This window comes from Ochlerotatus camptorhynchus, unplaced genomic scaffold, assembly GCF_037179485.1.
Source record: "Ochlerotatus camptorhynchus isolate MF236.1 unplaced genomic scaffold, CSIRO-AGI_Acam_v1.1 ptg000350l, whole genome shotgun sequence".
Taxonomy (NCBI): Eukaryota; Metazoa; Arthropoda; class Insecta; order Diptera; family Culicidae; genus Ochlerotatus; species Ochlerotatus camptorhynchus.
In genome coordinates, this window is record NW_027040838.1 from 548945 (window position 1) to 564711 (window position 15767).

The 15767-nt window shown below is 41.5% G+C and overlaps 1 protein-coding gene across 1 annotated transcript in view; it reads right to left on the reverse strand.

The window, feature by feature from the left end:
* The window catches only part of LOC135709112 (uncharacterized), a 494499-nt gene extending 483655 nt beyond the window's left edge, over positions 1-10844 (reverse strand). The window contains exon 1 of the mRNA XM_065231310.1: positions 10038-10844. The gene's annotated coding sequence lies outside the window, so the exon portion shown is untranslated. The remainder of the gene's footprint in view (positions 1-10037) is intronic.
* Between the last annotated feature and the right edge of the window lie 4923 nt (positions 10845-15767).

The window sequence follows — 15767 nt, forward strand, 5'->3', positions numbered from 1 at the left end:
CTCCGGACAGTTTGGCGGATTCATGTCCTTTGGAACAAAATGGACAGAATTGGCCTCATACCACTCCAGGACACTTTTAGAATAGTGGCATGATGCCAAATCTGGCCAAAATAGCGGAGCTTCGTCGTGCTGTTGCAAGAACGGCAAAAGGCGCTTCTCGAGGCACTCAGATTTGTAGATCTCGTCATTTACTGTGCCCTTTGTCACGAAAGGCGCACTCCTCAGTCCGCAAGAGCAGATGGCCTGCCAAATGAGCTATTTGGAGGCGAACTTCGACATTTTCTTCTTCTTAAATTTGTCGTCCACATCGAACTTGCTCTTGCCGATGAAAAACTCCAACCCCGTAATTTGCTTAAAATCGGCTTTTATATACGTTTCGTCGTCCATCACACAGCAGCCATATTTTGTCAGCATCTTCTCGTAGAGCTTCCGTGCCCGAGTTTTAGCCGTCGATTGTTGCCGCTCATCGCGGTTTGGGAAGTTCTGTACCTTGTTTGTATGTAGTCCAGCTCTCTTCTTTGCATTCTGGACGTAGCTCTGCGACATGCCGATCTTTTTAGCCAAATCACGGCTTGAGACGTTGGGATTTGCTTTAATCATCCGCTTCACCTTTCCCTCCGTCTTTTTGTTCTCCGGTCCCGGTTTTCTTCCAGCTCCTTTGCCGTGGTCCAACGTCAACCGCTCCTGGAACCGCTTCAACACTCTGGAGACGGTTGAATGGTGAATGTTCAACATTTTTCCCAACTGGTGCGACAGGTCAGGAAATTCCAGGTGTTTGGAAAGAATTTGTTCTTTCAACTCGCGTTGGTTCACCTCCATTTTCGTTGAATCGAAAAACACGACTTCGAGTTTGACAGCATGTACACAATACACATCAATGAGAAAGTGTGCAAAATTTGGTTGATTTTTACCAAATGGTAAAAAAGTTATGCCCTGTTGAATGCGTCGCAATAATTTCGTGTTCGCCCTTTAATGAACCAGTTGTGAAGTAATGAACCCATTGGTAATAGAAAACTTTGAGAAGCTGCTCGACAGAAATCCTCAAACAAGATTCATGAGTCTCTATTACGAGTACAGGACGCTGGAGATTGACCCTTCTTCATTAGTCTCCAATCGTGAGTGCTTTCAAGCCTTCTATAGTTCCTCTGTAAATTTTGATCTGACCATGATGCAAGAAATCCATGGAATACCAGATCACCATCGGTCGATGGTTGTTCCCTCAATTTTTGCAATCAAGTACCACCATGTAAGTAACGATAAAAGATTTTTCACAGATGGGTCAACCATAAATGCTTCCACTGGATTTGGTGTATTGAATCAATTTCATAGCGCCTCCTATAAACTGTAGAAACCATGCTCCGTATACGTTGCGGAACTCGCAGCTATATTTTACGCAGTAGAGCGAATTTCCTCACTACCTTCGGACCATTATTTCATTTTTACGGATAGTCTTAGCTCATTGGAGGCCGATGAAGCACTCTTCGTATTTCCTGCCTGAAATACGATCTAAACTGAGTGCTTTATCCAACTGCTCCTATACTGTCACCTTAGCTTGGGTCCCATCTCATTGCTCAATTCCGGGTAATGAGAAAGCGGAATATTATATTATACTAGCTGAGTGTGCCCGGTCTTGCTCGGGATTCAATATTAGCTTGAGTTTATGCGCCGATTTAAAAAAAAAAGCATGCTATATTGTACGTAGCCCCCCCCCCCCCCTATTATATAAGAGGCTACCCCCTATGATTAACTCCTTATACATCCACACTCGCCCCCACATGCCTAATTTGGTTCCATTTGCTTGATTAGTTCTCGAGTTATGCAGAAATTTCTGTTTCATTTGTATGGGAGCCCCCCCTTACAGAAGGGGGAGGGGTCTCGAACCATCATAAGAACCTTCCACGGCCCCAAAAACCCCTGTATACAAATTTTCACGCCAATCGGTTCAGTAGTTTCCGAGTCTATAAGGGTCAGACAGACAGACAGACAGACAGACAGACAGACAGACAGACAGACAGAAATTCATTTATATATATATAGATTTTTGAGCGACAAATCGCCTTCAACGAATTTTTCTCCATTGCTCGTCAGCAAGTCCTCATCAGTTGGCAACAAAAATGGAATGATGGTGATTTGGGAAGATGGTTACTTTCTCCCACAGGTGTCGAACAAACCGTGGTTCAAAGGGTTGGACATGAGCCGTGACTTTATACGCGTTATATCAAGGCTTATGTCCAATCACTGCTCGTTAGACTCGCACTTCTATCGAATTGGGCTCTCAGGCAGCAATTTATGTGCGTGTAGCAGTGATTATCACGATATCGAGCATGTTTTTTGGTCATGTACCTTACACCGTGTTGCCAGATCCCTCAGAGCCCGAGGAAAACAACCCGTGATACCCGTTAGAGATGTCTTGGCTAGCCCGGATCTCGACTATTTGAATTTAATTTATGTGTTTTTAAAACGTATAGATCTGAGGATTTAGTAGTTAGTGTCATCTTGTATTCTCTCAAGTTGCTAGGTCTCCATCGGTGTACCCGCATGTTTGTCTTTTTCTCCAGTATGTCGCTTAGTTCTAGATCAAGAGCACATTGCTCTCCAAAACTTGTGTTCTCAATCCCTACCCTGCCATCCATTTGTTAAAATTTGTTACCCCTATCCGCTTTACTAACGTTAGTTTTAATTAATTTTGTAATCTAAACAATGGATATCGGCTCCGCAAAGCTACAGCAAATGAGCCTGGAAAAATAAACGCATTATAAAAAAGGGGGTAGGTCACTCCACACACACACCCACTACTTGGGCATACCTGGGCACACTCATTGGCACCCATGGTTTTAAATATGCATGAACTTTGGCATCTGTTAAAATTTGATTTAATCATTTTTGTTTTAAAACCGTGACCGTGAATTTCCACCAAAGCCCGTCATGGAACAGCACTGTTCGCAATGCCTTTCCAAGAAATATTCAGCCAGCGTTCACACATTCTGACCGCCGCGCATACCAAAACCAGGACAATCGCTCAAATGATCAAGAACAGCTGACTACGGACGAATTCCCGGAAGGTCAATAATAAAACCAAAATATTCTGGCTATCAGGACCAGGACCAGGATGTTCTGAGTTCTGAGCTGTTCGTCATGTAACCGAGTTTTTATTTTCCGTCTGATCATTTCTTAGCCAACTTTACCGTTGATCTTCGCAGCCAATTTCGATCCCCGGACGAGCTTCTCCCGTGCCCGATAGCATAAGTGCGTTCTAATGGTTCCAACATCAGCGGTACATTTCCCCGGCGGCTGTAAAATTCGAATTCCATCATATGCGTTTCAATACTGTTTTTCCGAGTATCTGCAGCAGTCGCCTGCACGAGGGGATCTTCCGGTCGAATAAGTTTATCTTGTATTAGATTCTCCAACATAGGTGCCTCTGGAGAATACCAATACCACTACTTGAGATTTTCGTCTTCAAAACAAAACATTTTCACTGTCAAAATACCGGGTTGCCAAGCATGCCATTATTCACAAGCAAACAATGTCAGTTAAATGACGGGCACTCTCGGCACTGCCGGCACAGCTGCGGCCTACTGAGAAAAAAATTGGCGCAAAATGAGTGTGTAGAGTGACCACCCCTTGTGATGCGTAGCAACTCTACGAACATGTTTGGGTAGGTGTTTACATCGCGCAGACCTTGGTTGATCCGATAGATCAAATGGGATGAACTCCTGGACAATATGGAGAGCCTAGAACATCGTATACACATGGAATTATGGGCATTATCCAAAAGGGTAGCTTAATCCGCACACCAATCTTGGGTCATCTTTTTTGTCAGTGTGCCATAAGTCTGCCGGTTGTGTCGGTCATAGAGCAAGCTGCTATTGTTTGTAAAATACCCAACGTGGCAACCCAGTATTTCTGACACATTGAATGTTTTGCTTTGAAATAGCAAGGATAACCAAGGAGAAATGCAATGTCTACATCGGTTGTAGATGATGCTCAAATTCATAGTATTCGTTCGCCAGCCGATAGACGATGACGCGGGAAGTGGCAGGTGTGCGAAATTTTTCTTGTGTTCATAGGATAATAAAAGCTCTCAAAGGCAGACTAGAAACCTAGCCTTTCGTGATGTGAAAAGCAACCGGTTGGGAACCACAGTGGTCCAGAATGCAGATTTAGGTGGAATTATATGTTTTGAGCCTGAAATTGAAACTTTAGACTAAAAGTCTATTCTACAAAGTTGTTTCTTATAGTTAGGCCCTCATTTTTATGACCATGAATTCTAGGGTGGTTCCTATTATCATTAAAATAAAAAATCTAACTTTTTTGTTTGAATAAATTAAGGTATACATTCTTATGCAACTTTGTTGAAAATAACTTTTTTGTATCTCTTAAATTGGCCGATTTAGAGCTATTTTCTTGAATTGAGTTAGGGTGGCTCTTAAAAAAACAGTTTTTTTGCTCTAGTTTTCTTATTTTCAATTTCTCAGCAAAGATGTCTTCAAATAAGTTTTAGATCTTAAGAAGGCGCACTTACTTTTTTATTTGAAATTTCTCATGAAAGTTATCTTCTAGAGAATTTTAAAACTCTCTAAGACAAATGTTTTATAGCTGAATTTGTTGCCTGTATCTCTTCTAATAAAAAAGATATATCCAAATATAGTAAAAAATATGAATAAATTCAAATTGATTTTATACGAGTTTAAAAAATAACATACCTTTAATTTTTTCATATTATGGAGAATAACATACGCCCTTTCAAATGTCGTAAAAAAACTTTTTTTTTGTTTGCCTCAACCAGAGATATTAACATTTGAAAAGTGCATATTTTTAGTATAAAAACGTCAATAACTCTTGATCGGCGAAAGATATTGACAAATTTTGTGCAGCAAAAATTTGCGCCTTTTTAAGATCTAAAAGTTATTTGAAGACACCTTTGCTGAGAAATTCTAAATAAGAAAACTAGAGCAAAAAAAACTGTTTTTTAAGAGCCACCCTAACTCAATTCAAGAAAATAGCTCTAAATTGGCCAATTTAAGAGATACAAAAAAGTTATTTTCAACAAAGTTGCTTGAAGTTAGCTCAGCTATAACTTTGCCGAAGAGTGTATACCTTAATTTATTTAAACAAAAAAGTTAGATTTTTTATTTTAATGATAATAGGAACCACCCTAGAATTCATTGTCATAAAAATGAGGGCCTAACTATAAGGAACAACTTTGTAGAAGAGACTTTTAGTCTAAAGTTTCAATTTCAGGCTCAAAACATATCATTCCACCTAAATTTGCATTCTGGACCACTGTGCATTGTTGGATTCCGAATATAGAAGATGATGAATATGACTTCTGAAGTTTGTTTTGTGTGAGTTGCATTATTTGAATTAAGGGGGTCTGATAAACTGCCTCTTTCTCTTGAGCCCACGCTAGAACCTACATTTCGAATTTAAATCTATAAGTAAACTGCTGGTCTGCGTTCCTAATATACATTTAATTAGAGGATGTTCCTGAATACTCTAATAAAAAAATACCTTAAACGAACGATAACCCAAATCATAGAACTTTCCCACAAATCGTTTGGATGATTCCCGAAGCACGACGTTAGGCAAAATAACCATAACAAATTTAATAAAATATACAGTCAATCAGCACGTAATGCTGTGGACAGCTTTAATGACAGTTGTCCAGCAGTGCTCCCATTCTATTTACAACAATTCAATGCCTACAAGATTGTGCCGAAGGTGACACACAAAGAAAAACAAACCAAAACATATTCTTTAAGTAGCGGCGCCGGTGGCGTAATGGCAAGCGTGATTACCTCTCAATCCCAGTCGGCGCCGCCGGGATGTTCTGAGGCATAATATCTCTGATCACGCCTTTCTTCGGAAGGAAAGTAAAGCCGTTGGTCCCCGGTTCATGAGTTGATGGGTCGATAGGTAGGGTCCAGGTGTGGGAGCTGCCTTCCTGGCGTCGGTAGCATTGGTAGCATTGTGGGGGAGGGGGGGTTGAGAATGGGTCAAATTTGAGTGACATAATTAATGGACCTTCCCATAGTTTTTTTTATTTGTTCTTAAGAAGAACAAGACATACATAATTGATGATTTTTCATTTTAAAATATTTATAATGTATGTGGAAAGAAACATTTGTTTACAACTTATTTTTGATACACTCCTAAAGTAACATCGAGAAATGTTTTGACTGATACATAAGACAAAAAATGTTTTTGGTTAGACAGTAAAACAGGAAAAAGGTACCAAATTCTGGCCGTCGTGTATTCGGAGTAGCGTCTGATGGCTTGAGAACCTCGATTTGTTTACATTTCTTACATACGACCTATTGGAAAAATCACTTCAGATACGCATACATCTCTGCCTCAGACGTCATTTCGATTAGAATTTGTTGAAAAATATGGCCCTCACCATTTTAAATTTTTGTGCAAGAATAAAAAAGGTCGAATTTCAGCTAAAATGTGAATGATTAACCATAACAAACGATTAATCATATTGTCGAGCAATTTTGGGACGACATGCTACCAGTGATTTTATGAAACTGAATCGATAAATTCCAGATTTTGCAAGCTTAGTATAAATAAGACCTTATTTTCTCGAGGTTCTGGAAGAAAAAAATATATCAAAATAATATTCCACGGCAAAGTTCGAGTGGTAGGAAACGCCATTTTGAACTGCTCGAATTATATGATCCATTATGCAAAGGTTCACGCAACTCGGAGAACGTCGTATCAGTTCGATTCGTCATCTGGAGTGAAACCGCTTCTACACCGAGGCAAATGAACTTAAGAATTTCATAAGCGTGTCTTATGAATGATTTTCGTCTAATATGAGGCAGCTCTTATATACCTTAAACCATTTAATTTTCCCAAGCGTTGAAAGACGAATGGTCAACATACGTGCCCTGCAATCTCAACGTCCATGGTTCGGTTCCAATCAGCTCTAATTTATTATTTTTTAATTTTTTTTTACCGATTTCTTGTATTTTGTATTACTTCTGCGTGAAGTCAACGATTTACATAGTTGAAGATGCTAATTTTAAATAACAGACTAAAGTGGTAATTTTTATACGATAAATGAGGAGTTGAAAGTATAGAGTTGATAGTTTCGTTAGAGTACGGCAGTGTGAAAATTGTATATAGAGAGTAGAAAGTGAGCAAGGACAACTTTTTAGGAGGGTACAAATCGGTTGCCTTCCGACTGGATGCCTTCCTTCCGATAACAACTTGAGTGCGGTAAAATCGATAGAACTGTTTCAACCACATCGTCGGTACATGAGCGAGTCGGCGATCGTCTCATTTTGCCAGTGGCGGCGGAGGGTAATACCCCTCACCATCCCTCTCCAACGGGGGAGTTTGGTAAAGAGAGATGATCAAACCGATTTGTACCTTCCTAAAAAGTTGTCATTCCTCGCTTTCTACTCTCTAAATACAATTTCCACACTGCCGTACTCTAACGGAACTATCAACTCTATACTTTCATATCCTCATGTGTCGTGTAAAAATAACCACTGTAGTCTGTTATTTGAAATTAGCATCTTCAACTATGATTTCTTGTGGCTAACATTCACATTCATAAGTGGTTCTTATGGAATTCTTATGTTCTTTTGCCACAGTGTATACCAACAACAGAGTTTGACAGTAGACAGCATGTCCCGGACAAGAGGGGGAGGTGACTGTTAAATACGAACAATCGTCGCCTACACTGAACGAAAACAACCGCAATACTTCGACTTTTTCGAATTCGTCATAAACTCATGAGCATCCGTATGACTGTCCTCCAAATAAAGGATATTTATTTGAAAATTGGCTGTAAAACATACAGCGCTCAGCGGACAACAATTTTAGGATAGGATGACTTTCAAATGCTTTAGTTCGATTGTTTACATTTCCATATTGAATAGCCATGAACTGCCATTAATCATGGACACAAAAATATAATGTTGGTAGAGGAAACTTCGTCCACCACGAAATAGACAATTTACGGTTTCCACGTTTTACCAATGTTCGTACAACCTCTGATAGCGATGGCTATGCTTTCACCTCGTTTGTCTACTTAGAGAAGTAAATGACGTTCGATAGAATTATTTACATTTTATTACATTACATTATTTACACATGATTTGCGTTAAGAGGTTGAACCAATACCAATTGCATTTCAATTTAAGATGACTATCATTCTGCAGAGAGCATTACGCATTCCAACTGAAAGTCCTAGCCCTTTTCATAACAATGTTCATCCTGTATTCGAGAGAAAAATCATCTGATTTCAAAACAACCGTCATCCGGTTGCAGCTATCATTCGAAAAGGCGATTTCGATGTGTCGATTTGAATGGTCTGAGGTTTCATTCGAACAGAGGACGGTGGTTTGGTACAGTGTAGTTCGCATAACTGGTTCCAAACGACAACAAGCCATAAGCAACGATGTTGATGTTTGGAACCAAATTCACATATTCTAGATAGAGCTGGAATTAGGACGTAACAGCTTTTGTAAACAATGGCTTCTCTCGTTGATTTCTAGATACTCCAGGCAAGCCTACACAAACCAACATATCCATCGGCTAGGGGAAGTCTTTCCCCACTCGATGGTGATGTCAGTTTACCAGAGAGAGTCATGAATTTCGAGAAATCATTGTTTACAAAAGCTGTTACGCCCTAATTCCAGCTCTATCTAGATATGGAAAATGGAGTTTGACGTCACACTCCTTCAGCCATTTACATTATCTCATTGAAGGATGATTAGTAGGCTGATTTGACAGCACATCCCGCCCCTGATCCCGGGCCCAAATAATTTGCTTTGATGTCTTTTGCCCACTGTCACGTATGACAGTGCCTACGCAATATTGACGTCCCATCATTGGCCTTGGATTGATCCCACGGGAATCCGTCCGGCTTGGTGAGGATAAACATTGTTCGGATTCACATCAACCCAACAACGGTACTGGTCGTCATCGCCCATGTACCTATGATTGGTTCTGTCGAGAAGAACTGGCACCGCTGGGAACTGGGCGCGAGCACGGGTCGGGGCAATCATCTTAACTATATGAACGTACGGACACAACAGTTATGTTGGCTGCGTTTTTGCCCTGGTTTCAGTTCGAGAAACGGAAAAATGAGAAGCACTATTCCCCAGCCGGGATGGAGTACGACATTCAGTGCGGATGTTGTGTGTGGAGAAATGTTCAGTAATTAGTTTTAAATGTCATCAGTTCGAGACAGTCAACTTTCTACCGACTTCATATACAAACATACTCTAGTCGGAAGCTTATTACTCTACGGGATGCTTGCGATGATCATTTTCTGAAAATCCAGTGAAATTCCGGTTTCTCCAATTTCTCGGTGCACAGGGCAACAATATATTCATTATTGAACAAATCTCAGGTAATCATGACAGTAGTACAGTATCCCCTCTGCTCATCACGTATCACTCGCTAATTCGGACCCCGTTAATCCGGGAAATGTCGGAGTAAAAAGTACAAACACGCGTTTGAATGCATTGTGCTGTCAAATTTCAGATTTGTGCTCGTATAACTGGTTCCAAACGTAAACAAGACATAAGAAACCTACATGGTTTGTTTACGTTTGGATCCAATTGCATACAAGAATGATCAGTACGCTAATTTGACAGCTCGGATTTGTCAAATAATGTCAATAATATTGTTGCGGGCACCAAAGAATGGTGCTTATATCCGAAATTTGGCAGATTATCTGTCAAATTTGAAAAAAGATGGCGGCAATTGTAGTACACGAAATAGGAAAAACTGCGAGGAAATTTCGAAATATTCAGCACTAAATCTGCCCAGAAATGACCCTCTCACACCAATCTCCCATAAACGTCATCACCACCGTCGTTCGGATGGTCGGTCGGCTAGAAATAACAAAACAACACAAAACCCACAAGAAACCAGATTTCCAAGGAAACACCCTTTCGAGTGGATGCTGTGTTTCGATTACTCTTTTTAATGGTATTTTTTTCCCCGTATCGCGAATTATACAACAGAGCGCACAGCACAGCTATCGCTACTTCACTCGGCACGAGATTTACCTCTTCTTCCTTCACTTTTTACGAAATGAACGATGATGTGTGACTCCGCTGCTATTTCCACTTTTCTCTCAACACTTATAACAACACAACCGTCGAAAGGAAGGTAAACAATATTTCCCTTTCTCCGCTGGCCTACGTTTTACTTTTTCCTTTTTTCTTTGTATGATTCAGCTTTCTTCCTCCAAACTCACACTGTCTTGAACTCTTGAAAGCAATAATAACAACAACGATCTCCTCCAATCACTTGCGATCACTTTTCCACATGGTGAACAAGCGACGACGACGACGACGACGACGCCGCCACCACCGAAGCAATCGTAAACGTCGTAGACTGCAGCATATTTTTCTCGGTTTCACTTTCACTGATGGGCCGATGTAAACAAACCCGCCAAAACACAGCCACGGAATGGGGGGGGGAGAGGGAAACGGCAAACAGCAACTCGACACCGATTTTTACCTCCAGTGCACTTTTCTCGATTTCAAAATTGAACGCTACACGTGAATTTTCACTTTAATTTCAAGCCACTCCTCACCGTAGGAGGCGTGCACGTGCTTGCACCCCCCTCACGCGTCGCCTGCTGTGATTCTTCCCTAACAAAACGGCTAATGCAAACACCGCAAGTCGCAATTCTAATATACCGATAGGCTAATTATAGCGACACACCCACGATTCGCCAAACCGGCTTCACTCACGTTTTTAAACAGCGACGTAAACAACGATCGCGACAAGGATGACATTCGCTGTACCGCACGCGTGTAACGTAAACAATTCGAGTTGAAAATCACAACAAAACCCGACGAGAGAGATCACCGATCACCGATCGATCGCCCGGAGAGATCGGCACAATACTAAAGCACCGAGTGCACGAGACTTAGCATAAAAACCGACCACGACGATGGCGACGACGACGACGCCTCGCGCATGCCTTGATCAAGCGGATCACGACGAGGACGCGAGTGCACGATCAACGTGAGCGAGTGCTCTGTCTGATGGTTGCTGTGCTGGGTGTGAGCATATTTTGGCTGTAGTCCCTACGCTCGCGTCTGGAAGCAGCGCATCTCTCGCAGTCGCAGCGGTTCGCCTCCGGAGATCTTGTAATAATAGCCGACTATCCGGAGGGGTTTCTCCATTATGGCGACGACGGGTGGTGGGCGATGGGCCAAGGCAGGTTGGGAAAATGCATGTGCTTGGGAGGAGACAGCCCAAGAAGTATGTGCCTCCCAAAATTGAAGCTAGGGCGCGAAGCCGGTCGTGTCGAATCGCAAGTAACATTGCAAGTTTTAACGAGGTTTTCAGTGTCAGTGCCAACATTTCAAAAGGGAGCATATTTCCACGCCAACTGACGAATCGATTTTATTTGTGCCGGAATTCGACCATATTGACCCTTTTTTCAAAATGGCGTATTCGATATTTGTCATTGTGCTAAACGGAACTAAAAGTTCCAATCGAATCTTCAAACGCGGATCCAATCGAGAAATGTAAATAAACACGAGTGCTTCAAGAGGAAAAGGGTGGGATATATTGAGATTGATGATGAATTTAACTGTCGAGATTTAAATAATTATAATTAAGTTTCCGTATGAAAGAGTTTTCGTAGATTGAATTGATTCACTAGTGTGAGATTTGTTGAGTATCTAGAATTGTATGGTATTTTTTTTTGACGTAGGACTACGTCTGTGATTTCTATATGGGGATACACTTTGTGAAAACCGAAAATGGAACATGCAACAAAATAATGAAAGATTTTGGACGTTAATAACTCAGCTGCCCCTGGACCAATTTCAATAATTTTATCACCAATCGATCAGAAATATTTTTACGCATCTGTTAAATTTAAAGCTTTATCATTTTTCAAAATGTCAGCATAGAAAATTGCACCAATGTGCAATTGTTGCTATGATTATTAAAATGATCACCGATTGCCTGCGACAAGCGATTTCCCTAACACAGATTTCAAAGTTGAATTCCATCCGGTATCACCAAACGGTGTTAATTCAATCACCGCGTGATGAGTGGTGGTGTTCTCCAGAACACAACGAAACGCTCCCCGCAAGCAGCTAGCTATCAATGCTGACCTCAACCGCTGATTGGATTCAGTTCCAATCATCGTGTGTGGTGGTGTCCGGTCGACGGCATCAGCAGCAGCAGCAGCAGCAGCAGCAGCAGCAGCAGTAGCAGTGCTTTCGGCACGTGGCATTGAACATTGTTCTCCAGTACACAACGAAAGGCTGCTTGCAAGTAGTGATCTGAAGCCCACATGAGCATCCATAGAAGGAGAAAGAAGCCGCACAGTTATTGATCGGAATCAGTAGCTATTCGTGAGTCGCTGTGGGCCATCTTTGTGTCAAGCGCATCATACTAAAGTGGGTGGCTTCGTACCGCTCCATCGCCGGTTTCGCGTAATGGTACGATGCCAGATCCGGCCAAAACAAAGGGTAACCTTCGTGGGACCGGAGGAAGGACAGCAGGCGCTTCTGGAGGCATTCTTCTTTATATATTTGGCCGTTGATGGTGCCGGTCGTTATGTACGGCTTGCTGAATTTACCGCACCCACAGATCGCCTGCCACACTAAGTACTTCTTGGCAAATTTGTCGGCCTACTTCTTCCGAAACTTCTCCAGAACATCCAGGCGGAACATGCCGACGAAAAACTCCAGGCCGGGGATCTGCTTGGCGTCCGCTTTAATGTACGTTTTGTCGTCCATTACGATGCAACAACTCGCGGTACAGCTTCCTGGCGCGGGATTTGACCACCTTATTCTGGTAATCGTTTCTGTTAAGCGCCTTCCTTACATTGAAGACATGAAGTCCGGCCCGCTTCATTGTCTGCTGAACGAAGCAGACGGAAGAATTTGTCCTCCTTAGCCACGTTCCGAATCGAAAGGTTCGGATTGCGCTTGAAGTAATCCCGCACCTTCCTTGCGTTCACGGGGTCAGTCGTCTTCGCTTTTCTTCCGCTGCCACCCCGTCGCTGGGTCATCTGGGTCTTCTTGAACGATTTTACCACACGGGACACGGTCGAATTGTTGATTCCAAACTGTTTCGCGATTCACCTGTGGGACTGGCCTGGATTTTCCACGATCGCCATCTCGATAACCACTTGACAGATTGTGGCGAGATTTTGCACATGTAAACATTACACTCTAAACTAGTTTTAATCAAAATTTTGTCATTTTTTACTCATGCAATAAAAAGTTATACACGAAAGAAAGTGTTGCATTTGGTTCGGGTACAATCATAGAGGTAACTCTAAGACTAGTAGCAACAATCAATACGAAACTATCGATTTGAAATTGGCTCACTACTTGACTAGCCTATTGGTCCCAAGCAAATCGATTAACGTACCACATTGTAGTCAAAATTCTAGTACTACACAATGTTTGTTTCGATTCGCTATGAAAGTTTGACAGACAAAATGAGGGGATAGTGGAATTTCCTATGTTTCGAGGGGTGAATCGATTAGCTTGGGACCGAAGATAGTACCAGAGCTGAGCCAAAAAGTAGAGCTCGTTTCTTCGGGACCTACCAGTCTCTATGCTAGTAGGTCCCGAAGAAACGTGCTCAATTTTTAGGCTCAGCTCTGGCACTCTCTTCGGTCCCAAGCTAATCGATTCACCCCTCGAAACATAGGAAAATCCACGAACTCCTCATTTTATCTGTCAAGCTTTCATAGCTTGGATGGGAGAATTCTTGATTGCTTGAAGTAGCATCACCGACAAACCGACATGAATGACCACAGCAAAAGCAATAAAATTTCTGACCAAAGCACACTACTGACATCTGGCTCCGTGTTCGCGGGAAATATTTAGCTAACCCATGAATCCGCATGCAAAAGTTATGAATTGGTTCGTGTCTGATCTATTCTGGACAAATTATTTTTATCTAGATCAAAAAATTCTATGGTTTGACAGTTCGGATCACTGCACATTGAAATAGACCGTTTACGATTTTTGGACATAAGTCAGAATTAAGTGTCATGTCGGTTTGTCGGTGGTAGCATGATCTTTTTTTTTTTTTTTTTTTTAGTCTTTATTATAGAGATTTTTAGCCTGGGGCTAGTTCATCTCTTAGTAGCATGATCATTTTTTGGACAAGCAATGGTTTAAATGCCTAGAGTGGTATTATTGAGTATTCCAGCTCATCATTGTGTGTTTAAAAGCCTACTTAGCTTCCTAGTGTTGCTCAAATAGAAGATTTTTGGATTCAATTAAATTTCTGAAATAGATGGTTTATTTGAGCTTCTTATTATTAGCATTTCAAGCTTATTGCTTATGGCATATTAGCTTATTGCATGCTCTCAACTTGGTGTTCTTCCACAGTTATTGATTAAATTCATATTAATTAAAATAAATTCAACCCGAAACATTCCTAGACCAGACCGGGAATCGAACCCAGCCACCTCTAGCATGGTTTTGCTTTGTGGCTGCGCCTTTACTGACTTTGCTAAGGGAGGAAATTTGTAGCATATCAACCTTATAAAGGCTGACTAAAAGTAAATTGGTACACACAAAAAGACCTGTAATCCGTTGATTCAATAAGTTTAAAAAGTCCATTAATGGTTGCTTTACAGTACTTTACTAAAACTTCAAAGCTACAGCATTAGATGGTTACATTTCTCCAGTTCAAACGAAATCTCGAACCTTCCTCTTGATGGAGCCCATCAGCGCCCGCACAGTGGAAACGGACACGGAATCAGCGCATTTCTTCCATTTTGCAACGCTGAATAGATAGAAAGAAGATTAATGATGATTCTGAAAATTTCCTGCAAAAAGATGATGCGCGATGCAAGTAGATGCGAGAAATGAAAGAAGATTTGTTCGATGATTGGTTCGCTAGTTTGAGATTTGTTGAGCATCTATAATTGAGATTTAGATGTGTCGCCCCCCACGCTTTTTCAGGCATTCTTCGATGTTAACTTGGGATGTATTCTTCCCTGGAAAGGATGTTCCGCATCGTTTGAAAGTTGCCGTTGTACCTTCTGGCCACATCTCGGATCGAAAGACCGGGGTTGGCTTTAACGCACCTCAACACCTTGCTGCGTAGCTGACGATCCCTGGTTCCAGTTTTTTCGTAGGTCCGCTGATTCCTTCCCGCACTCAGGGTTTCCTTGTAGGTTTTGAGCACTCGGTAAACTGTTGTTTTCGGCATCTTCAGCACTATAGCCAGCTTGGAACCGAACCACTCCAGATTTTCCATTTGACGGTATTTCTGAACGCGATCGACTACTTTGATCAAACTTGCACCAGTTGTTCTCTATAGAAGTGTAAACAAACCACTGTCAAAGATTTTCGATTCCCAACACTAGAGGCGTGCTAGCGGCGCTTCTTGCTGTAGATAAGCATTTTAAATGCATATCTATTGTACATCAGTAATTTTACATTGCACAATAGTGGCAAATCAGCATTGGCAATGTTTCGATAATAACATGATAATAAAATAATCACAAGAGGTTTTTTTCTTCAAATTATTAATAATAAAATAAATTTAACTAGCATTAAAAATGCCGTATCGTCAGCATTCAGTACTACCAACGGTTGCCAAATTACTGACAACAGAACCGTAAGCTTTTAGGGTCTAGCACAAGGGGTGGTCACTCTACACACTTATTTTGCGCCAACATTTTTCTCAGTGTGCCGCGCTGTGCCGAGAGTGCCAGTCATTGGACTGACTTTGTTTGTGAATAATTGTATGTTTGGCAACCCGGTATTTTGACAGTTCAAATGTTTTGT